The sequence below is a fragment of the Oryctolagus cuniculus genome, chromosome 15, assembly GCF_964237555.1.
Source record: "Oryctolagus cuniculus chromosome 15, mOryCun1.1, whole genome shotgun sequence".
Taxonomy (NCBI): Eukaryota; Metazoa; Chordata; class Mammalia; order Lagomorpha; family Leporidae; genus Oryctolagus; species Oryctolagus cuniculus.
In genome coordinates, this window is record NC_091446.1 from 65897815 (window position 1) to 65922320 (window position 24506).

The 24506-nt window shown below is 41.6% G+C and overlaps 1 protein-coding gene across 12 annotated transcripts in view; it reads left to right on the plus strand.

The window, feature by feature from the left end:
* The window catches only part of KAT6B (lysine acetyltransferase 6B), a 204004-nt gene that overhangs the window by 17402 nt on the left and 162096 nt on the right, over positions 1-24506 (plus strand). The window lies entirely within an intron of this gene.

The window sequence follows — 24506 nt, forward strand, 5'->3', positions numbered from 1 at the left end:
TTTTTTAAATTCTAATTGCTAATTGATGAATGCTTGAGGGGAACCAGGATAGATAACTATAATTCTTTCTCTATGCAGAATATATATATATATATATATATATATATATATATATATAACCTACTGTATATTTTTCTCTTTGTTTTGAAAAAGAAGAATCTGTAGACTTCTTGTTTTAATATTGGTAATCTATGCATTCCTGAAATTGTTTTAATGTGATCTAAATTCCTCCTGTTTACGTTTAGGGTCATTTTTTGTTGTCCAGTTTTTAATGATTATGGGTAAATGTTATTTTGTCTCATACAGTTGTCTTTTTTGTGTTTGGTTTCTCTGGGCCCTGTGTTATTTCTGTATTACTTAGAGATATATGATTGATTTCTTCGTAAGCTACTTTGGTTCAGTCTTTAATTGTAGCTGGGAGCTGTATGTAATCGAGCCCTCCAGTTTTAAGGCATGTCTTGTCCTTTGGGCCATTGAATTTAGTGTCAGTTAATTTTACATTTTGTAAACTGTTGAACTGTTGTTGATAAAAGAGGTGGTTGTGTCTGTTAACTACAGTTTTAGAAACAGTTGAAACCCGAGTATTGGGAAAAGTTGTGCTCTGATGGCTTGCTTTTCCTGTTTGGATTCCAAGAACCATTGAAGTTAACCCTGTTTTCCCTCTGTGCTTTAGCCCAGCTCTGGAAATTGGGGGGTAGGATCAAGTGGTTTGTCTTTCCATGGACTGATCTAAAGCCTAGTATGTATTTCTTCACTGTATTCTTATTTTATTAATCTTCCATAACATTTATTTAATCCTTTGGTGGTAGTTACATTTGTGTAATCAGCCCACAGTTCTTTGTAGGAGGGTGTGGGTGTAAAGAAAGACATAAACTTGGGAAATTTTCTTAGTAACATTGAAAAATATGTTTTTAAAAAGTACAGAAATTGACCCAAATCCTGATTCTTGTCTCTGACACAGCTACATTAAGCACTTCTGTTTCTCATTAAGTGTTTTTATAAAGCTTACATGTATCATGAAGAAAATCATAAAGGAGGTATAGCACCATCTTGATGGATTTGGATATCTTTGTTTTAAAAATATACACATTACCCTATATGTTCACGTTTTACAATTATCAATCAATATGCAAGTGAAATCAGGCGGTATTAGCCAACTTAATAGTATCTTTTGGTAGTTTTGTGATCCACTGTATAATTGTGCTTGCGATAGAGGAGTCACTACAGATTTCCTGGAGTCCCTTTCCTGGCCTTCTCTTTAACTTTGACCATCATTTGTTGCTAACTTTGTATTTTTTCCAGGCAGCTCCTGTACAGAAACATTTTTAGTCTAAAGGAAAATGCATGTCTGAAAGTGTCTAGGATTGAGAAAAGAGTAATTTAATGCTTAGCGTGCAATTGTTACTGCTCTTTTTATGATACTGATCTTTAAATTGTCAGCTATGATTGTCATAGAACAAGGAAAGCTGAGAACATGTGTCCTAGAATTTTTACCTCATGAAATTTGGAATTAGTAGTGTCAAGTAGTCATAATCTGATTCTTAAAAAAGAACAAATAAAATTAGTAAAAATCAGTTCAAACCAATTTGGCAGCATGTTTGTATTTGCAATAAAACTACATCATAATATGTTCCCTTTTGAGATTAAAAGTGATAGTTTAAAACCATGTAAACTTGTTAAATAAATGTAGTAGATATTCTTTACCTAGAATCTATGGGTGAACCTGGGTCATAGTCCATAAATTCTGTGATATCAAATGTAAAGTGCATTCACATGTTTTTTAAACATTTATTTATTTATTATTTGCAACAATGAGAGAGAGGGAGAGAGAGAGGGTGGGGGGTAAGATACATAGACAGAGAGAGATCTTCCATCTGCTGGTTCACTCCCCAAATGGCTGCAACAGCCAGGTCAGGGCCAGGCTGAAAACAAGAGCCGGGAATTCCTCCTCAGTCTCACACATGGGTGGCAAGAACCCAATTACTTGGCCCATCATCCACTGCCTTCCCAAGTGTGTTAGCAGGGAGCTGGATTGGAAGTGGGAGAACTGGGGCTTGAACCGGACTCCAGTATGGGATGTTGGCATCTCAAGCTGTGGCTTAATCCACTACACCACAACACCTGCTCAGTCCACATATTTTTGTAGGGTCAGGGCCTGTCGCTCTACCAGATTCTTGAAGGGATGTCAAATAGCCGAAGTGAACATTTTTTTGTACTTTAGGAAATATTAGAAGTCTTTTATACTTATAACCATAATAGGGAACATTGTTCACTTTGATTTTTCTTGCTTAGGCTGCTGAACTTAGATCCATATGTGTGTGTACATGCACTGTTGTCAAATAGCCAAAGTGAACATTTTTTGTACTTTAGGAAATATTATAAGTTTCTTATCATTATAACCATAATAGGGAACATTGTTCACTTTGATTATTCTTGCTTAGGCTGAACTTAGATCCATATGTGTGTGTACATGCACTGTTGTTTCACATATGTGGTATATGTGGAACTTCTTCCAGGATATTTGAAAGTAATTGTCCTTGATATGCTAGAATTTGCAGATTTTTCATTGTAGGAGAAAATTCAAGATATAAATGGGATGTTTATATAAATGATATAAATAAAGCCGGTGTTTAATACATTCACATCCCACATCAGAGTTCCTGGGTTGGATTTCTGGCTTTAACTCCTGACTACAGCTTTCTGCTCAATCAGATCCTGCAAGGCATCAGGGATGGCTCAAGTAATTTGGCTTCTGCCACCCACATGGGAGACTTGAATTTTGATCCTGTCTTCAGCCCTGACCCAGTTTCAGCCATTGTGGGCATCGGGGGAGTGAATGAGTACGTAGAAGTTCTCTCTGTCTCTCAAATAAATTAAAAGATTTTCTTTTTTAAAAGAAGTTGATATTCTGGTTACTTTTGAGCAGTTGTGCTTAATTGTAGAATAGTGAAATTATAGTTGTTAAATGTTGGTACTATTCTGAGTACTTACCATTTTATCTTCTGGAATCATCACAGTAACTTCATGGAAAGTACATTACTGTCCTTATTTACAAATGAAAAGCTTAAATTTTTTTTTTTTTTTTTTGAAAGGCAGAGTTACAGAGAGGCAGAGAGAGAGAGAGAGATATCTTCCATCCACTGGTTTACTCCCCAAATGGCTGCAATGGCCAGAATTGGGCCAATCTGAAGCCGGGAGCTGGGAGCTTCTGCTGGGTCTCCCACATGAGTGCAGGGGCCCAAGCACTTGGGCCATCTTCTACAGCTTTCCCAGGCTATAGAAGAGAGCCGAATCGGAAGTGGAGCAGCTGGGTCTGGAACTGGTGCCCATGTGGGATGCTGACACAACAGGCAGCACCTTTACCCGCTGTGGCACAGCACTGGCCCAGAAAACCTTAAATTTTAAGGCTCAGATCTTAGGTATTCAAAAATCACTTACTGAGCTGATAAGTGGTGAGGCCAAGATTTCAAGACATTGTGACTCAGAGCTTTTTACTGCTGGTCACTACATTGGTCAACAGTGGTGGAATGAGGCCGGCGCTGTGGCATAGTGCGTAAAGCCGTTGCCTGAAGTGCCGGCATTCCTTATGGGTGAGTCCTGGTTGCTCCTCTTCAATCCAGCTCTCTGCCATGGCCTGGGAAAGCAGTAGAAGATGGCCCAAGTCCTTGGGCCCCTGCACCAGCATGGGAGACCTGGAGGAAGCTCCTGGCTCCTGGCTTTGGATCAGCACAGCTCTGGCTGTTGCAGCCAACTGGGGAATGAACCAGCAGATGGAATACTCTCTCTCTCTCTCTCTCTCTCTCTCTCTCTCTTTCTCTCTCTCTCTCTCCCCCTCTCTTCTCTCTCTGTAATGCTGACTTTCAAATGAATAGATAAATCTTTTTTAAAAAAAGAACAGTGGTGGCTTTTCACTGGCAGTGAAAGTTTCCTTTAGTTCTTCAAACTGATTAGAAGCAATTTTCCCCCAACAAATGGACTCCCAGCATTTTAAATTGAGTGGTTGCAATGAGCTTATTACATTTTTTAAAGCAGGTACTATTTATAATATTAGGAGTTTGGGAATGCAGTAAGGAAAGTAGTAAATCTGTGTCTAATTAGATTTAACATCATCATCATTCCTGTGCATGACTGCAAGTTAAAATATAGAAGAGCTCCTTTCTGCAATGTAATTACATGTCTTCTAGAATTCAAATTGGGTATTACCACACTGGCTCCTTAGCGTGAATTCTTTGTATTTATTTTAAAAAGCTCTCTTTGGTGAGGTGATATGGAAATGAATTAGACCATTTACGATAAAACTTTATCTTTTACTTCGTGAGGAAACTCCTAAAGGATAGTATTAGTGTTTCTCATTAAAAGTGGTAAAGCTCAATTAGGTCAGATTATGCGGACTTTGGAAAGTCAAACATTCTAAGAGAGACTTCATTTATCACCATGTAGTTTGTAGCCTTAAGATTCCATTTGAACATTTGAGCTTTAGCATTTTTATAAGATCAGTTTAGTTGAATTTTAAACAGATTCCTTGGTATTTGATTTTATTGAATATTTTCCTAAAATTTATGAAATAGCAAGTCTGTGTTTCTAGTCCAGCTATAATGTAGGAACTGGTATAACTGGAACGTGGGGCACTGCTAATATCAAATAGGGCTTTTGATTTTTCTTTTTAAGATTTATTTATTTATTTGAAAGGCAGAGTTACAGAGAGGAAGAGGCAGAGAGAGAAAGAGATCTTCCATCTGCTGGTTCACTTCCTAGATGGCCACAATGGCCAGAGCTGTGCCAACCTGAAGTCAAGAGCCAGGAGCTTCCTATATATAGGTCTCCCACCTGGGTGCAAGGGCCCAAGCACTTGGGCCATCCACCACTGCTTTCCCAGACAGGCCATAGCAGAGAGCTGGCTTGGAAGTAGAGCAGCTGGTTTAAGTCCCAGTGCCCATATGGGATGCTGGCACTGCAGGTGGCGGGTTTACCCACTACGCCACAGCACCGTCCCTGATTTTCTTGAACAAATAACTGAAAATCTGGGGCCATTGTTATGGCACAGTTCCTGTCCATCTCACTGCTAATGTGCCTGGAAAAGCAGCAGAATAAGGCTTGAGTGCCTGGGCCCATGGCACCCACGTGGGAGAACTGAATGTAGTTCCAGGCTCCTGGCTTTGGCCTGGCCCAGCCCTGACCATTGGGCTGTTTGGGGAGTGAACCAGTGGATGGACGACCTCTCTCCGCCTCCCACCACCCCACTCCATAGTTCTGCTTTGCAAATAAATAAGTAAATCTTATAAAAGTTTTATGAAAAATCATCAAGCATAATTACAAGAATAGTAATTACTGTCAAGAAAAGAATGAAAATGAGTTTCAAAAAGAGCACAGGTGGTTTGAGATGGCGCTGAAAGACAGAAACTATGATAAAAATCACTTGTGGTCTTGGTTTGCAGTTTATTCTACTTGTTCCCACCCTCTTTTAGAGCGGTATTTTGTTGGACTTAGTGGTGATGTTATCAATATGATATATATATATATATATATTTAAAAAGATCTGTTTGTTTGAAAGTCAGATTTAGAGAGAGGGAGAAACAGAAATGTCTTCCATCTGCTGATTCACCCCCCAAGAGGTTACAACAGCCAAGAGCCAGGCTGCAGCCAGGATCCAGGAGCTTCATCCCAGTCTCCCATGTGGGTGCAGGAGCCCACGCACTTGGGCCAACTTTGCTGCTTCAGGCCATTAGCAGGAAGCTGGGTCAGAAGTGGAGCAGCTGAGACATGTCCTCTGTGCCCATATGGGATGCTGGTGTTGCAGGTGGCAGTTTAACCTGCTATTCCACAACGTCAGCCCCAATATAAAATATTTCTACAAATGGAAATATATATTCTGCATCAATTTCTTGTGTTGTGCAAATGCCATAAATTCAAAAACTTGTAGATTTTCCTTTCTTTTTCTGTGCTCTGCCTTCTCCTTTCCATCCCCATCATTCCTGACCTAGAGCCAGATCTTCCTCACCTGTACCTGGGACTTTTCCAATCACCTGCACTTTGTCCCTATTGTTCTTTGATGTGGTAGGCTTCCAGAAGTCTCTCAGTCCTTGGGGAATCATTCATGCTCTCAGATGACTAGATCTTTTGGGCAGAAATGCATATATTTAAAATTTTTTAAATGTACATAATTTATTTGAAAGAGAGAGTCAATGCAAGCTCTCCCATCTGCTTGTTCACTCCTAAGAGCCCACAACAGGCAGAGCTGGGCCAAACTGAAGTCAGGAGTCTGGAATTCAGTCCCCGTCATCCTTGGGGTGGCAGGGACCCAACTACTTGTCATCACCTGCTGCTTCCCAGGGTGCACATTAGTAGGAAGTGGGAGTGGAGCCAGGACTTGAACCCAGGCACTCTCCAGTATGGGATACGTGCGTCGCAACCAGTGTCTGAACCACTGTGCTAAACACCTGCCCCAACAGTGTGTTTATTTTTCATCTGCTAATTATGGAGTCTAAATGTTCTCCTGTTAGTTCACCTTCTTACCTTTGTATACGTGCTGCCGAAGCGAGCACATCACCTTCTTACCTTTGAATTGATGTCTGTTGTGTAGTAGATGTCACATTTCTCAGAGTGCTTAGTTAAGTATATTCAACTGAGAGTTGAATTAAGCTCTAAATATTGTATAGTCTGCAAAATAGCTTGAATTTTGGAATTGGTATGGTTAAAAGTCAATTTTAGGATCACTGATGTCAGACAGAAACCTGTTGTAATGTGAGAGACTAGATGGATCCAACACTTGCTGTTCCAGGGCAAGGAGGAAAGAAGGTAATGGTTCATGTTGTTCTTATGATTAAGCTTCAGAGGTTTTCAGAATAGCAGAGTGCTGAAGGACTGCTTTTGTGAGCAAGTAGTACCAGAGGTGGGAGCAGTGTTGAGAGAACACTTTGTCTCTGACTATTTAGTTGGGTCAAGGGAAAGATAAAATGAAGAGTGAATGAGTCTTTCTGTTGCACTCAGGCATGACAGCTTGTTCCACTTTGGAGCTTTTATCAAGATGGGACTTGTCTCGACTTCTAAAGAAATAGGCTTTGGGTAAAGCAGAAACATTGTGTCAGAGTATTTTGATTGTTAAAACAAATGTTAAACATTCCTTTTAACTCTTTGGATCTGACATATATTTGATAATTACAATACCATTTCTGCAACACGTGATCCTGTTGTGAATGACTGACAGCTTTCAGGGATTTACCATCTTATTCCATTTACCTGTTTGACTTATAGCAGCTACCTTTGGGATACTTTCATGCTGACATAGTCAAGTGCTGTTTGCTGATTCATTTTGATTGTATCTTGAATGGCAAAAATTTTATTTATCCTTTCCCTCCCAACTTTATTTAACTAACAGATGGGTGCATTTTGTCCCAGAATGGAAGCATATATGCATTTTACCTTTGTATATTATTCCTTTTTTTTTAAGATTTATTTTATTTATTTGAAAGACAGTTACAGAGAGAGGTAGAGACAGAGAGAGGTCTTCCATCTGCTGGTTCACTCCCCAGATGGCCGTAACGGCTGGAGCTGTGCCAATCAGGAGCCAGGAGCTTCTTCTGAGTCTGCCACTCAGGTGCAGGGGCCCAAGGACTTGGACCATCTTCTGCTGCTTTCCCAGGCTATAGCAGAGAGCTGGATTGGAAGAGGAGCAGTCAGGACTAGAACCGGCACCCATATGGGATGTCAGCGCTTCAGGCCAGGGCTTTAACCCACTGTGCTACATTGCTGGCCTTGGGTGGCTGTTATTCCTAAGACATAAGAAATGTGATTGTTTTGTCCTTGCATTAGCAAGTATTAATTCTAAAACTCATGACTTTTTGTTTATGTTATAAACTTCATTTTCTTGGTCCTGTGCATTAAACTACAGTAGATTTGGTGAAACTGTTCTCTAATCATACCGACATTCAAAATGTGAATGAGTCTTGGGTGCTTTGATCTCTCCAATCTATTATTTCTAAGTACATAAACATCAATTAGCTCACCAAATTAAAGTTAGCAGATGAGTCAGTCATGTAATTTGCTTTTGGCATTTTGAGTTAGTAGGGCTGTGAGGGAAGTATGTTTTTATTTGTGTGTGGGTGTTGTTATCTCACTGTCTTTCCGTGGGAATTTTATAAGTGTTACAAAAGGAGGAATAGCAATGTATACTGTGAAATGCTAAATATACTTAGGCTTCTGCTTGGGAGTGGACCACTTTCCCAGAGAAGTCTCTATGAGTTGTAAACTTATGTATAACTGTTTTTCTTATAAGTGAACCTTTTAATTCGTGGAATATAATGTAGTATGTACATTTTAAATTTTGTTTTATGAAAGGTAATGTTTTGAAAAATGAATGATTCAGAGTTCTAAAACAATGATACTACATTTAAACTGTGAGGTTGGTCTCTACGGTACAAAATAAATACTAATCAGTGGTCTAAGCAAAATCCAGGAAGGATTTGTGTTAATTTGACAAGTAGGTTTAAAATTCTTTAGCCACTATTTTCAGAGACCAGCTTTGTTCATACATCCTTTGTCTAATTTGCTTCACTTTTGATCTTTGATAAACCAGCTGCAATTTTGTTTCATTAACAAACTTAACTGGTTAACAGATGTTTGTTTTGGCTTGATTGTGTCCTTTCTATTAGAAACAGCATAGGCATGCATAGAAACCATGCTGGGCCTTTTCCTGTCTACCCTAGACAGACATTTCAGAAAAGCAACTTCATTGTATTTACAAGTTTGGGTTTTGTTCCTCAGTGTTATTGTTGAAGGTATACAAACATTTTAGCTCTTGTTCTCCCCATCAGGGAGGTCTCTTGCTAATCTTTAGTCTGGTAGTGCAATACATTTCCTCACTGCCCCCCTTTCCCTGACCCGGTGTTTAACATTACAGAATCTTAGCATGCAGGGTAGAAGGTGTTGCAGAGAGGTAATTGAGATATCTGTGACTTCCACAGTTGAAGGGAAGGAATAGGAGTGGGCTGGCGAATTTAGATACTTTCTTCCACCTTCTTTGATGTCATTAAGCTGCCATATGGAGAGCAGTGCGACCCTCTGGAAGGAGGTGAGCTTTGGTCTGTGCTGCCTGTGATGTTCAGAGTGATGTGGGCTGGGAGCCAGAGGTAGCACTTGATGAGTTTTGTAGTACTTTCTGATGTGGCCAGTCCTGCTTTTTGTCCGTGGTTTCCTGCCATGCTTATAACCCTCTCTGATCATAAATGCGAATGATGAAGTTCAAGAAACAGGGCATAGAAATTGTATTGGGTAGAAGAATGCATGAGCTCAAATCCAGTAATATGAACATCAGAAGACTATTCGTACTTAGTGTTTGACCTAGTTCCAGAATTGGTATTTTAATATCACATAGATGCTGCTATCTTACAACAAAACCCAACTGCAGGTCTTGAGCCTAGTTGTGGGTTAAAGCTGCAGAAGGTAAGATCTGCTGGTGGAAGATTATACTGAACTGTGTGAGGATTATCAGCTGTCCCTGTGGAGCTCCTGGTAGTGTGTGTAAGATCAGCAGAGACTGGCAGGGGAGGGAACCAGCAAACTGTTTTCCCCTTTGTAATTTACAGAATTATAATATTTCAGAAAAGTTGAAAGACTAATACAGTAAATGCTGTATTTTTTTTTTTTACTGTTAACACTTCATGGCATTTATTATTTTTCTCTTTTCCTGTATGTGTGTGTATATATGTGTGTATATACATATATACCTACATATATTCATGCTTTGTGGAAAATAAATGGCAGATATTGATGATATTGCAACCTTAAATATTTAATAATATGTGAAAAGCATTCTCATATACCATAATATTGTTATCTCATGGGAAAAATTCAGTAGTGAAATAAGGGTATTATCGAAAAGATAGTCTGCGGGGCTGGTGCTGTGGCGCAGAGGGTTAATGCCCTGGCCTGAAGTGCCAGCATCCCATATAGGCGCTGGTTCAAGACCCGGCTGCTCTGCTTCTGATCCAGCTCTTTGCTATGGCCTGGGAAAGCAGCAGAAGATAGCCCAAGTCCTTGGGTCCCTGCACCCACGTGGGAGACCTGGAAGAAGCTCCTGGCTCCTGGCTCTGGATTGGTGCAGTTCCGGCCATTGTGGCCAATTGGGGAGTGAACCATCAGATGGAAGACCTACCTCTCTCTCTCTCTCTCTCTCTCTCCCCCTCCCTCTCTCTCTCTCTCTCTCTGTCACTCCTCTCTCTGTGTAGCTCTGACTTTTGAATAAATAAATCTTTAAAAAAAAGATAGTCTATATTTTTCTGTCTCTGGAATGTCATAACTTTTGACTTTTGATGTTGGATGCGATCAGGTGTTGTGCATTGCATTTGGGTGCTAGGTCTCCTCTAACAGAGAGCAGTGTTCCCTTGTTTGTTGCTTCTGAAGACATTGCCGTTTTTGAAGAGTCCAGGCCAGTTGTGTTTGATAATCTGCATTGTTATTTGCCTGATTGTGTCCTCATGATTAGATTCAAAGTAAACATTTTTGGCAAGAATACTACATGGGTGATAGTGTGTATTTCCACTTGTATCATGCTAGGAGATAAACAATTTCAAGTTTCTCATTGTTTAGGTGGCATTGGCCGTATCTACTTTATAAAGGCACTTTCCCCTTTTATAATTGGTAGGTAATCTGTATACTTAAGACCATGTGAGTAACCTTTCAATCCAAAGTATATTGGTTTTCTGTTCTTACTGTATCAAATTATACAAACTTGGTGGCTTAAACCAACACAGATTTACTGTTTTTTATGTCAGAATTCCAACATGGATTTTAGTGGGTTAAAATGAAGGTGTCAGCAAGATTGCATTTTTTCCTGGAGGCTGTAGGAGAGAATTTGTTTATTCACCTCTTTTTGCCTTCTAGAGGCTACCCACATTCCTTGGCTCATGACCCCTTTCCTTCACCTTGAAAGTCCACAGTGTTATGTATCTCTGACCGTTTACCTGTAGTCACGTCTCCCTCTGTCCAGTCAAGCCCGGCTAACCTTCCTATCTCAAGATCTTTCACCTACTCAAACCTGGAAGGTTATTTTGCCATATGAGGGAACATATTCACAGGTTCTGGCCATTAGAAAGTGGTTGTTTCTGAGGGGCAACTATTCTGTTGGCCATACAGTGGTTTCAGCAGCCTTATATAATTGAAATTTTGCACTGGGGGTTGCAAATCTTTGATGATTCTTGATGTACCATGACCTAAATCTGCTTAGAAAGGTTTATGTGAGCAATAGGAATAAAGAGGTGAAGTCAAGAGGCCAAGGTTCTGGGTCTGGTGGTTCATCTGGATTGTTTCCAGAAGGGCAGGGGGAACAGGGGCTGCCTCCTGCCTGCCTGCACTCACAAACTGGAGAACTGAAGAGTGGATTTGCCAGGAGCAGCATCATGGTTTTTAGTGTAGGAGTTTAGATATGCAGAATGCCTTTTGAGAAATATATTTAAAAAGTAGAGAATAATTGTTTAAATACTTACAGAATACATGAAACAAAATAAGGCAATTTAATAAGATAGGCTTTCTGAATATTTCAAAGATTAAGTAGCATCTAAAGAATTTTTTTTAAAGATTTATTTATTTACTTGAAAGTCAGAGTTACACAGAGAGAGAAGTAGAGGTCTTCTTCCATCCGCTGGTTCATTCCCCTGTTGGTTGCAGCGACTAGAGCTGTGCCAGTCCAAAGCCAGGAGCCAGGAGCTTCTTCCAGGTCTCCTACACGGGTGCAGGGGCCCAAGGACTTGGGCCATCTTCCACTGCTTTCCCAGGCCATAGCAGAGAGCTGGATCAGAAGCGGAGCAGCCGGGTCTCAAACTGGCACCCATATGTGATGCTGGCACTGCAGGTGGCAGCTTTTCCTACTACGCCACAGCACTGGTCCCGCATCTAAAAAATTTTATGTCTATTATTTAATTTATAATCTTTCAATTAGAGGCTTCTTTTTTTTTAAATTTTATTTTATTTATTTGAGAGGTAGAGTTACAGACAGTGAGAGGGAAAGACAGAGAGAAAGGTCTTCTGTCCACTGGTTCACTCCCCAAAATGGCCGCAATGGCCAGAACTGTGCTGATCTGAAGCCAGGAGCCAGGAGCTTCTTCCTGGTCTCCCATGTGGGTACAAGGGCTCAAGGACTTGGGGGCCATCCTCCACTGCCTTTCCAGGCCATAGTGGAAAGTTGGATGGGAAGAGGAGCAGCCGGGACTAAAACCGGTGCCCAAACGGGATGCCGGCGCCGGGGGCAGAGGATTAACCTACTGGGCCACAGCACCGGCCCCTCGATTAGAGGCTCCTAAATGGACTGAAAAATAAACTGCCTTATTTTAAAAAGATAGAAGAATGGGATGGGCATTGTAGTGCAGCAGGTTAAGCTGCGTCTTACATTGGAGTGCTGGTTTGAGTCCCAGCCAAGCTGTAAGCTTCCTATTAATGTACACTCTGGGAGGAAGCAGATGATGGTTCAAATACTTGAGTACCTGCCACCCACATGAGAGACCTGGATGGAATTCTGGACTCCTGGCTTCAACCTGGCCCAGTCCTGGCTGTTGTAGGCATTTGGGGAATGAACCAGCAGATGGAATATTCCTGCACGCTTGCTCGCTTGCTCTCTCTCTTTCTTCTCTGCCTTTCAAGTAGATAAAGACAAATACACATTTACAAAAATCAGAAAAATAAGCTTGAAATGAAGGCAGCGAACCTCTGGAATCCTTAATTTCATAATGTTTTAGTAGAGTCTTAGGCAGTAGCCGCAGTTACTGAAATGCTTTGGAAATACTGACTGTCCCAGTTGTTACAGAAACACTATTTAGTTATCTGCCTATAAATGTGCTTTCTGAAGCTGTTAAAAAAGATGATCTTTTCATCTGATGAGTCCTGACCTTCTGTAAACCTTCCAACTTATCTCATTTCCCACCAGCCACTGAAAAGTAGCAAGATGCCAGCAATTACATCCTCACAAAGCATTTATACCAACTTACAAAATCACCTCTTTATTGGAAAATTGTGTAATATCTTGATTTCAATTTAGCATGGCATATTGGTTTGCAATAAATCTTGCTAGTGTGTGAACACGAGCCTGCAGGCAGTTGAGAACATTGATCAGGTGTAAATTGTATGTATTTTTCTAGCTTCTAAAAATTTCAGAGCAAAATGAAATAAATAGCTATCATTTAGAGCACTGCTTTTTAGGTTGGTTTTTATTTTGACATGTATCTTGCAAAAAAGTGCCTGGATAGTCCTGAAATCCATGATTGGGATACAAAACAAAAGGAGGCCGGCGCTGCTGCTCACTAGGCTAATCCTCCGGATTCTGTCCCGGTTGCCCCTCTTCGAGGCCAGCTCTCTTCTGTGGCCTGGGAGTGCAGTGGAGGATGGCCCAAGTTCTTGGGCCCTGCACCCCATGGGAGACTAGGATAAGTACCTGGCTCCTGCCATCGGATCAGCGCGGTGCGCTGGCCGCAGTGCGCCGGCCATGGCGGCCATTGAAGGGTGAACCAACGGCAATAGGAAGACCTTTCTCTCTGTCTCTCTCTCTCACTGTCCACTCTGCCTGTCAAAAAAAAAAAAAAAAAAAAAAAAAAAAAAAAAAAAAGCAAACATAGTTAAACATATATTTGCATTTTGCAAATTGTGCGTTATAAGCATTTCACATTATATTTGAAGGCTTATAGGAGATCTGCAGGAAGATTTTTTTAAAAAAATATTTATTTGTGTATTTATTTGAAAGGGAGAGCTGCAGAGAGTGAGGGGGAGAGAGAGAGAGAGAATGAGTCTTCCATCTACTGGTTTACTCCCCAGATGGCCACAACTGCCAGAGCTGAACCGATCTGAAGCCTAGGAGCTCCTTCCAGGTCTCCTACGCGGGTTCAGGGGCCCAAAGACTTTGGCCATCTTCCACTGCTTTCCCAGGCCGCAGCAGAGAGCTGCATCAGAAGTGGAGCATCTGAGAATCAAAACAACGCCCATATGGGATGTCGGCAATACAGGTGGAGGCTTACCCACTATGCCGTAGCGCCAGCTGCTGCAGGGAGATTTCAGTGTCACATACATTGTGCTATACCAGTTGATTTTGTAAGCATGTTATATATACAGAATAATTTGATATGAACCCTGAGATATATAATATTATTATTAGCTGAAATTTACAGTGAGGAAACGGGCCAAAGAAGGTGAATTGCCCAAGAATACTCAGGAAGTGTTGGAGTCAGTGTTTCAGACTTCGTACACGGGCTGTGTATAGTTTAGGCTCTTCATCACTCTCTATGTCTTTATATATTTGGATAAAATCGATGTGTATCTATTGAATTCTTGTAAAAGCACTGTATTAGACACTATGGAAGTTATAAAAACTAAACTATATTCAAATGGTAATGAAGATAACTGGTTGAGGGGCCGGCACCATGGCTCACTTGGTTAATCCTCTGGCTGCAGCGCTGGCATCCCATATGGGCACCAGGTTCTAGTCCTGGCTGCTCCTCTTCCAGTCCAGCTCTCTGCTGTAGCCTGGGAAGGCAGTGGAGGATGGCACTTCCCGAATGGGAGACCAGGAGGAAGCACCTGGCTCCTGGCTTCAGATCGGTGTAGCTCCAGCCATAGCGGCCATTTGGGGAGTGAACCAATGGAAGGAAGACCTTTCTTTGTCTCTGTCTCTCTCTCACTGTTTAACTCTTATCTGTCAAATTATAATTTTAAAAAAAGGAAAATAACTGGTTGAAATATGCTAAGACACATAGCTATGTGATCCCTCCCCTTCTCAATTGACTAGTGGGATGATCTTTGCTTTTAGAGTGATTGAAAATTTCTTTCTTTCTTTCTTTCTTTTTTTTTTTTTTTTTTTTTTGACAGGCAGAGTGGACAGTGAGAGAGAGAGACAGAGAGAAAGGTCTTCCTTTGCCGTTGGTTCACCCTCCAATGGCCGCCGCGGCCGGCGCACCGCGCTGATCCGATGGCAGGAGCCAGGAGCCAGGTGCTTTTCCTGGTCTCCCATGGGGTGCAGGGCCCAAGCACCTGGGCCATCCTCCACTGCACTCCCTGGCCACAGCAGAGGGCTGGCCTGGAAGAGGGGCAACCGGGACAGAATCCGGCGCCCCGACCGGGACTAGAACCCGGTGTGCCGGCGCCGCTAGGCGGAGGATTAGCCTAGTGAGCCGCGGCGCCGGCCGAAAATTTCTTTCTTTTAAGAGTGAATGATGGGGGACTGGCACTGTGACACTGTGGTGTCAGCATTACATATGGGCACAGGTTTGAATCCCAGCTGCTCTACTTCTGATCCAGCTCCCTGCTCATGTGCTTGGGAAAGCAGCAGAAGATGGCTCAAGTACTTGGTGCCCCTGTACCCATGTGGGAAACCTGGAAGAAGCTTCAGCCTGGCCGAGCCCTGGTCATTGCGGTCGTTTGGGGAGTGAACCAGCAGATGGAAGATCTCTCTCTCTCTCTCTCTCTTTCTGTCTCTCAATGTCTGCTTTTCAAGTGAATAAATAATTTTTAAAAGATTTATTTGAAAGGCAGTGTTGTATTTGTGTAATATTGTGTATATTTTCTAAATTTGTTTTTTTTTTTTTTTTTAAAGATTTATTTGAAATGCAGAGTGCCAGAGAGAAGGGGATAAAGGAAAAGGGGGTGGGGAGAGCGAGTGAGCTTCCATATACTGGTTCACTCCTCAGGTAGCTGCCATGACCTGGGCCAGGTCAACCCAAAGCAAGGAGCTAGGAACTCCATCCAAGTCTCTCACGTGGGTAACAGGGGCCATAGGGGCCTAGGTATTTGGGCCATCTTCTACTGCCTTCCCAGGCTCCTTAGCAGGGAGCTGGATCAGAAGCACAGTTTCCTGGACTTGAACCATTGCTCTAATTTGAGATGCCGTTGTTGTAGGTGGTTAAGGTGGCTTAACCTGCTGTGCCACAGTGCCAGGTGCTAAAGATAGAACTTTGGTTTGGTAGAAGATGTTTCTGGGGGCTGGTGGTGTTGCATAGTAGGCTGAGTTAGCCTTGGCCTGCAGCACCAACATGCCAAATGAGTACCAACCAGTTCCTGTCCCCGCTGCTCTTTTTCCAATCCAGCTCTCTACTTATGGCCTGGGAAGGCAGTGGAAAATGGCCCACATGCTTGGACCCCTGCATCCGCGTGGAGACCCAGAGGAAGCTCTTGGCTTCTGGCTTTAGATCAGCCCAGCTCTGGCTGTTGTAGCCAATTGGGGAGTGAACCAGCAGATGGAAGGCCTTTCTCTCTGTCTCTCCCTCTCCCTGTCTACTTCTCAAATAAGTAAATAAAATCCTTTAAAAAATAAAAATAAAAAAAGATGTTTCTGTGTCCTAAGATATTTGTTTCAAATGGAAGAATGTTTGATCTTTAGATTTGAAGGACATTAGTATTAGTAAATTGTATTATCGCTAGTACTTATAGAACTCACTGATTTAAGAAAGGGTTGGTAATAATTTCATCATCAGTATCACTGGATTTCTCAGTTATTTGATGCAATCTCTTACTTAGTCTTTAAAAGCAATTTAATAAAATATGTAGTTCCTTGGGGATGGGTGGTATGTTGCAGCAGGTTAAGCTGCCACTTGTTACACTGTCATCCCATTTTGAAGTGCTGGTCTGAGTCCTGGCTGCTGCATTCCTAATATAGCTCCTTGCTAATGCACCTGGGAAAGCATCAAAGTATGTCCCAAGTGCTTGGATCCCTGCCATCCATGTGGGAGACCAGGATGGAGTTCCTGGCTCCTGGCTCCTGGCTTCAGCCAGGCTCAGCCCGGCCCTGCCCTGACTTGCTGTCATTTGGGGAGTGAACCAGTGGATAGAAGATATCTCATCTTCCCTGCTCTCTCATCCCCCAGTCACTCTGCCTTTCAAACAAACAAATCCTTGAAAAAATACACAGCCTGGCCTTCATAGATATGTCAGTTCAGAAAAGATACTTGGAAGTCCAATCTAGAAGGATGCTCTGTAAGACCAGCGTGGACCTTCTCCATGGGGGCAGGGAAGTGTGGTGGAGGTCACACTGAGCAAAGGTTTAGAGAGCTGAGTTCTAAGGTAGATGCAGCTGAGCATCACCTTCCTCATTTGTAAAGAGAGCAGCAGGAATTTTGAGTCTATTACCTGGCTCCGTATTTTGTAATACTGAGCCCCTTGAGTAATGTTTAATATTGTTATTAATTGGGTTGAAAAAAAAATAGTGTTTGGACCTACAGAGCTGAGCCTTGACATAGAGATGTCTCTACAGATAGGATTCTTGGAGACACATACTTTCAAATGGTTCAGCAAAAATGTAGCCAAAGAGAGTGTGTATACCTGCACATGAATACATGTGTGGGTATAGATAGAAACTGGTATCGCTTAAGATATGAGGCAAGTGAACAAGGGGCTGGCACTGTGGCGCAGTGGGTTAAAGCCCTGGCCTGAAGCACTGGCATCCCATATGGGCGCCGGTTCTAGTCCTGGCTGCTCCTTTTCCAATTCAGCTCTCTGCTATGGCCTGAGAAAGCAGTAGAAAATGGCCCAAGTCCTTGGGCCCCTGCACTCACATGGGAGACCAGGAGGAAGCTCCTGGCTCCTGACTTTGGATCGGCTCAGCTCTGGCCATTGCAGTCATTTGGGGAGTGAACCAGCAGATGGAAGACCTCTCTTTCCCTCTCTGTCTCTGCCTCTCTCTGTAACTCTTTTAAATAAATAAAAATAAATCTTTAAAAAAAAAAAAAGAATTTGAACAGTTGGTGAATCTAGGTGAATGGTATACAAGTGTTTATTATACTACTTAAACTTTTCTGTAGAGGTGACTTTTTTTTCAAGCTGTAAAGTTGGAAAAATAAATGTAATTAGAGTTTTCATTAAAAATTTAGTTGGCCCACTTTCTTTACCTTGGTAGATTTCCTGAAAGAGGAGTTTGTATGATTACCATTAAGTGGCATTTCTTGCTATAAATAGAAGGTGACTAGTCTAAGAGTTTTTTTTTTTTTTTTTTAAGTTTTATTAAAATGTAGCTGGATACTGTTGTCTGCCAAGGCTCTGAGCCTGAGGCCTTGCTCTCTCAAAAGATTAGCAAGCATTAGAGAGGTGTTAAAGATGTATTAGCACCAAACTGAGACTTTCTCTTTGATTTAATGGGAGGGTATGAAAGAAAATTGAAAAAGGAACAACTTTCTCACTTTGTGTGATTCAGATCACCTCAGATCACCTCAAGTCTCACCTCAAAGCACCTTGAGTATTACTGGTGATAGAATCCCACACTTTGGGAAATCCTGCATCAGGTGATTTAAGTGTAATGTGTTAGCAAGAAAATAAACCTCTAGATTGAATTCTGTTTATAGTGCCTATTATGGCTTTCTTTTTTTTTTTTTTTTAACCTATGTTGAATTATCATCATTATTATTTGGTAGGTAAATGCACATTTAGTTGGGCAGTGTGTTCTGGCTTTGGGCACATGTAAGGTATTGCAATCTAAATTATTACTGGTTTCATGCTCTGCTGTTGCTGTTGTAGTTGGGGTTTTTTTCTTTCTTGTCTTTTCTTTCTTTCTTTTTTGTTTCCTGACCACATTGTTCTTGCTGTTATTTGGAAGGCACTAGGCTGCTTTGCCTCTTGAACAATGAAAGGATCCAGATCGTGTCTGTCTCACATTTTGTTATCCTGGTACAAGACCCAATTGAATAAAACATATTACCCATCTGGCCTGGAAATCTCAGTGGCACTCAAAATAACTTACTAACAAGTTGTTGGATCATGATATCTTCAGATTTTCTGAAAGTTCAGCTTCTTTTTAGCTGTTGCTAAGAGAAATTTCATTGACATGAGGGACACGAGGACATGTCTGCACACTGCCAGTTGTTTTATAGGCATTTGGCTCTGCCGCCTTGCAGATGGTTAGACTCTGGGTGGTGGGTAAATGTGTGCTGATTATCTTATTGAATTAAGGTAACCTTTTGTCGTTCATTGAATTCTGCAGACCAGTTGGTCAGTGAGCAGCTGCTCCGTGTGGCTTGGTTTGGGTTTTCAAGTACACAAAGACTATATTAAAGGGTGGTCAGTCTAATCCAGGTATTCAACAAAACAATATTGAAAGCCTTCTTCCTCTTTTGACACTGTTTTCTGTTCTGATGGAAGTGAATGAACAAAAATGTTTTTACTTTTTCTCAGTGAACTAAATTATTAAGGCAATGGTTTATTGACTGTTTTGCTGAGAGCTTGGGAATTTTTTTACCTAATGTTTTAAGTTGAAGGAAATGTACTTGGGTAATATTCAATGTCAGAAGCAAGGGTATGATAGAGTAGTAGAGGTTTTTTTTTTTGTTGTTTTTGTTTTTGTTTTTTTTTTTTAGTTTACTGTCACGAATATTCTAGAAATTAAAAGCATCCCTTAGTGGTATAAACTGTTGGCAAATTCCAGCTACCTAACTTTTTATTTGTAAGGTTGTTTTGTTTTTAAACTGTCATATTTCTATATGGATTCTATCATATACTAGAAACTTTCAGAAGGTTCATTTTAATAGAATTCTTAAATGTTTTTAGTAAATTGCTGAGATTGTGTGATTCATTTCTCCTGTAGGAGAATTTTTATTAAACTGATCCATTTGCTTTCACTCATGCTGTAGTGTAGGTGGCCTCAGAGAAGGTGACTGTAATCATTAGTGCTTTACTTATGGTGAGAAATCATTTAACGGTAGTTGAGAGAAACATTTAATGTTTTTAGGTTGGTCATCTTTTGGGGCTTAGAGATTTTTGATTCAAAGTTTACTTGTTAAATGTTTGGATTTTTATGGTAGGAGTGATAATGATGTCTACCGACATTCTATGCTGGGCACTGGACTTGCTGTTTTACATATGCTCTTTCATTTTGACCTCACAACAACAGCTTTATGAGGAAAGTCTCATTAGCTCTTAGAGATGATACAACAGCGTCTGAAGAGGTTCAGTAACTGGTCCAGTACCACACAGCCCACGGAGAGCTGGCTCAAGTTGAAGTCCAGGGCTCTCAGACTTCAGGGCCTATGTGCCATTCTGTCCTGCTGCTGTTTTATTATGAAGATTAGCCTTGTTACTGAACCACTGTTTTATAATCGAGCTTAAGAAGGAACCAAAAATTCCCAGGTTCTCCTTCAAACCTTCAGATTCTAAGTCTCTACTTGTCTTATTGATGGTTAAAATAATGTGATAACAGTAAAGAAAATTTTGAATGGTGAGACACTGTCTAGAATCTTGGTACTGTTTTTTTTTTTCCTTTCAGATTTGTCTACGTGTGTACCCTTTTATATAACTGAAGTCAAAGCAGATTTGTATCTATGCATTCTGTTTTTTATTTTTCTGCTTTTAAAAAGATGTGAGAGACAAACAAGAGAACTCTCATTTGCTGGTTCACTCCCCAAATGTCTACCACACCTGTGGCTGGGCCAGGCCCAGTCCAGGTCTCCCATGAGCTGCCGTCACCTGCTGCCTCATAGGGTGCATATTAGCAGAGAGCTGGAATGGGAGTGGCAGTGGTTCTCAAACCCAGGCACTCTGTTATGGGATGCAAGTGTCTTAACTTGTCTCTCTCTCTCTCTCTCTCTCTCTCTCTATATATATATATATATGTATGTATATATATATATTTATTTATTTGAAAGGCATAGTGATAGAGGGAGAGACAAACAGATACCTTTTATGTGTTGATTCATTCCCCAGATATCCATCATCGCAGAGACTGAGCCCGAAGCTGGGAGCCAGGAACGCCATCCTGGTCTCCCATATGGGTGGCTGGAATTTAAGTACTTAGACCGTCACCATCTGCCTTCTAGGCACAATAGCAGGAAGCTGGATCATAAGCTCAGAATAGCCAGGACTCACCATACACTCTGATCTGGGATGTGAGGCAACTTAACCTGTTGCTCCACAACACCCACCCTTAACTGGTATATTCCTGTGCTTTTGTTTGTTTACAGAAATTTGGGTTGCTTCATAAATGTTTTCCATTTTAAATGTCACTCTTTAAAATAAATCTTTCTTATTCTTTGAATCTCCCTTTAGTAATTCCCACGAAGTACTCTATGTGTTTTCTTTTTTTTTTTTAAGATGTATTTTTTAAAAGATTATTTATTTATTTATTTGAGAGGTAGAGTTACAGTGAGAAGGAGAGTCAGAGAGAAAGGTCTTCTGTCCGCTGGTTCACCCCCCAAATGGCTGCAATGGCTGGAGCTGCACCCATCCGAAGCCAGGAGCCAGGAGCTACCTCCGGGTCTTCCCAGCAGGTGCGGGGGCCCAAGGACTTGGTCCATCTTCTACTGCTTTCCCAGGCTATAGCAGAGAGCTGGATTGGAAGAGGAGCAGCCGGGACTAGAACCAGAGCCCATATGGGATGTCGGCGCTTCAGGCCAGGGCTTTAACCTGCTGGCCACAGCACTGACCCTATATGTTTTCTTATTAGTGCTTATTACAGTCTAAAGTTATGTGTTTATTTGTCTGGTTGTCTCCTCTTAATGGAAAACTCCACAGAGGTCTTAGGTCTTTGCACCTGTTAAGTGGATGGAAGTAATGTTATTTATTAGCTAAATTTAAGTTTGCTTGTCTTTTATTCAGATCCAATGTTTCAGAAAACTTGGAATTTTTATTCTTTTTTCAAATTATTTGAGAGGAGAGTGAGAGAGCATATCTACTGGTTTACTCTCCTTTAAAAGCCTGAAATGAAGCTGGAAGCCAGGAACTCAATCTAGGTCTCCCACGTGGGTGTTAGGGGCCCAATTATTTAAGCCATTATCTGCTGCCTTCCAGGGTGTGTATCAGCAAGAAAATGGAATCAATTATGATCAGAGCCAGAAATTGGACCCTGGTCCTCCAATATGGAATGTGGGCATCTTAGTTGGTGTCTCAACCACTAACCTAAATACCTGCATGACTTGGCAGGTTTTTGGTGGGTGTGTTTAGTAATATCCAGAGACAATTATTGTGTTTTTATGCCATACATACTTTATTTATTTATTTATTTTTTTGACAGGCAGAGTGGACAGTGAGAGAGAGAGAGAGACAGAGAGAAAGGTCTTCCTTTGCCGTTGGTTCACCCTCCAATGGCCACCACGGCTGGCGTGCTGCAGCCGGCGCACCGTGCTGATCCGATGGCAGGAGCCAGGTGCTTCCTCCTGGTGTCCCATGGGGTGCAGGGCCCAAGTACTTGGGCCATCCTCCACTGCACTCCCTGGCCACAGCAGAGAGCTGGCCTGGAAGAGGGGCAACCGGGACAGAATCCGGTGCCCCGACCGGGACTAGAACCCGGTGTGCCAGCGCCGCTAGGCGGAGGATTAGCCTATTGAGCCGCGGCGCCGGCCACATACTTTATTTTTTAAAGATTTATTCGTTTATTTGAAAGGCAAAGTTACAGTGAGACACACACACACGTGCATGCACATACACATACACACACAGATCTTACTTCCACTGTTTTACTCCCCAGATGGCCACAATAGCCAGGGCTGAATCAGGCCTGTTGCCTTCTCGGATTCTATTAAGAAGCTGGATTGGAAGTGTGGCAGCTGGGACTTGAACCATGCCAGTGTTGCAAGTAGAGGTTAACCTGCTATCCTACAACATTGGCCTCTGAAAGAGATCATTTTAACTACTGTTTTTTTTTTTTTTCCTGTGAAATGCTTTTGTGAGCTGCTAAAACAAACTAAATAATTCAAGTGTTTGTAGTGTAAGAGAAATGATTATGATCTGTCAGTGTCTGATGCTACAATATGGTTGAAAGAAGAGATTGTGTGTTGTGCCTACCCTGTGGGATATGTAGTGATTATCCAGAAGGTCTAAAATAAAATCAGGGACTGGTTTAAGGCATTTCAGGTGTTTAAGAAAGCTAACAGCTTGGTATTATAAAACTCTTAGCATAATCTATAGACATCTACAAATGGAGATAATCAAATAAAAGTAAGAGTCTGTTTTGATTTGTGACATTTTGAAAACTATTTGGAACTTACTGGGCGACTGGATCTTTGAACTTGGAGATCAAATGGAAAATGGAGTTACATAATTGTCCCCAGTTCATCTTTTTGCTTCTGCAGTCTTTGTTTCGTGCTCACAATGCTGTTTGTGCCTTTTTTGTTTTTTCTTTTAAATTTATATATATGTATGTATGTATACATTCACTTGAAAGACAGAGTGAAAGGGGGGGAGAGAGAGAGAGAGAGAGAGAGGGAGAGAGACCTTCCATCTGCCAGTTCACTCCCCAAATGGCTGCAACAACTAGGCCTAGGCCAGGAACTCCATCCTGGTTTCCTACAAAAGTGGAGTAGCTGGAACTTGAACCAGCACTTTGATATGGGATGTTGGTGTTCCAAACAGCTGCCTAACCCACTGCACCACATCACTGACCCTTCTTGGTTCCATCCTGTTTCTCCTGTTGTAGGTACACTCTTCTCTATACTCCATAGAGGGTTCTTCCAAAGTACCTTTCTTCCTGATGGTAAGAGGAAATGTGATTTTACCCTGTAAAGCAAGAGTGTTTGCCAAGTAGTCATAAGCTCTGCAACCTGTGCTGAACGTAAAACCAACATTAGTCATGCTTCCTGCCCTGGGTTTGTTATTGCATGGCTGTGTAAAAGGAGTCTTTAAAATGCTCATGGAAAATGCATATATATATATATATATATACATAACTAAACTATGTGTGGCTTTCCAAGTCCTTTTTGTACTGAAATAAAGCTTGTCTTTTAATTCCAGTTTCCACGAACTTTTTGAAGTCCCCTCATATATTGAGCTGACTACAAGAACCCATAGCTTGAAAAGGTTAATTAGCTAAACACTCCTTAAGGAGCTGTGTGCTACACAGCCTTTGGGTTGTAACAAACTTGTTACATTTCTATCTTCTGGTTCACTCCCCCAATGGCCTCAATGGCCAAGGCTGGGCCAGGCCAAAGCCAGGAGCATAGCTTGTTCTGGGTCTCCCATGCGGGGGCCCAAACACTTGAGCCATCCTCCACTACTTTCCCAGGCACATTGGCAGGAAGCTGGATCCTAAGTGGGGCTACCGGACTTGAAATGGCATCCAAATGGTGGCAGCTTAACCTGCTACACCACAACACCTGCCCCAGTTTGAATTTTTTTCTCAAAATAAAACCTTTTAGGTTACTCAGGCTGCTTTGGAGAGGAAGAGTGATGGGGGCCAAGAAGAGAGGAGGGGGGCCTGGGAGGAGGCTTTTAGGATGTCTCAGTGTAGTGGTAGCAATGGAGAGAAGATGATGGATGTGAAATATGTTTTGAAGGTGGAACTAGCAGAACTTGCTGATGAATTGGATGAGGTATGTGTGTTGTGTGTGTGTGTGAGAACATACAGATATTGCCCAATTGGCTGCCTGCTATTTGCAGACTGAATTCCAATTGACTCTTCTCTCCAAGGTGTTTTTATCCCCCTTCTCCTTCAATCAGCCGTTCTATGGATAGTTAATGCAGGTATTTATTTCACAGATGAAGTGAGACTCAGGGAGTGAGGTGACCAATTATTCAGAGTTATCAAGTTTAGGCATAAAAATCTGACTTTCTTTACCCAGAAAACC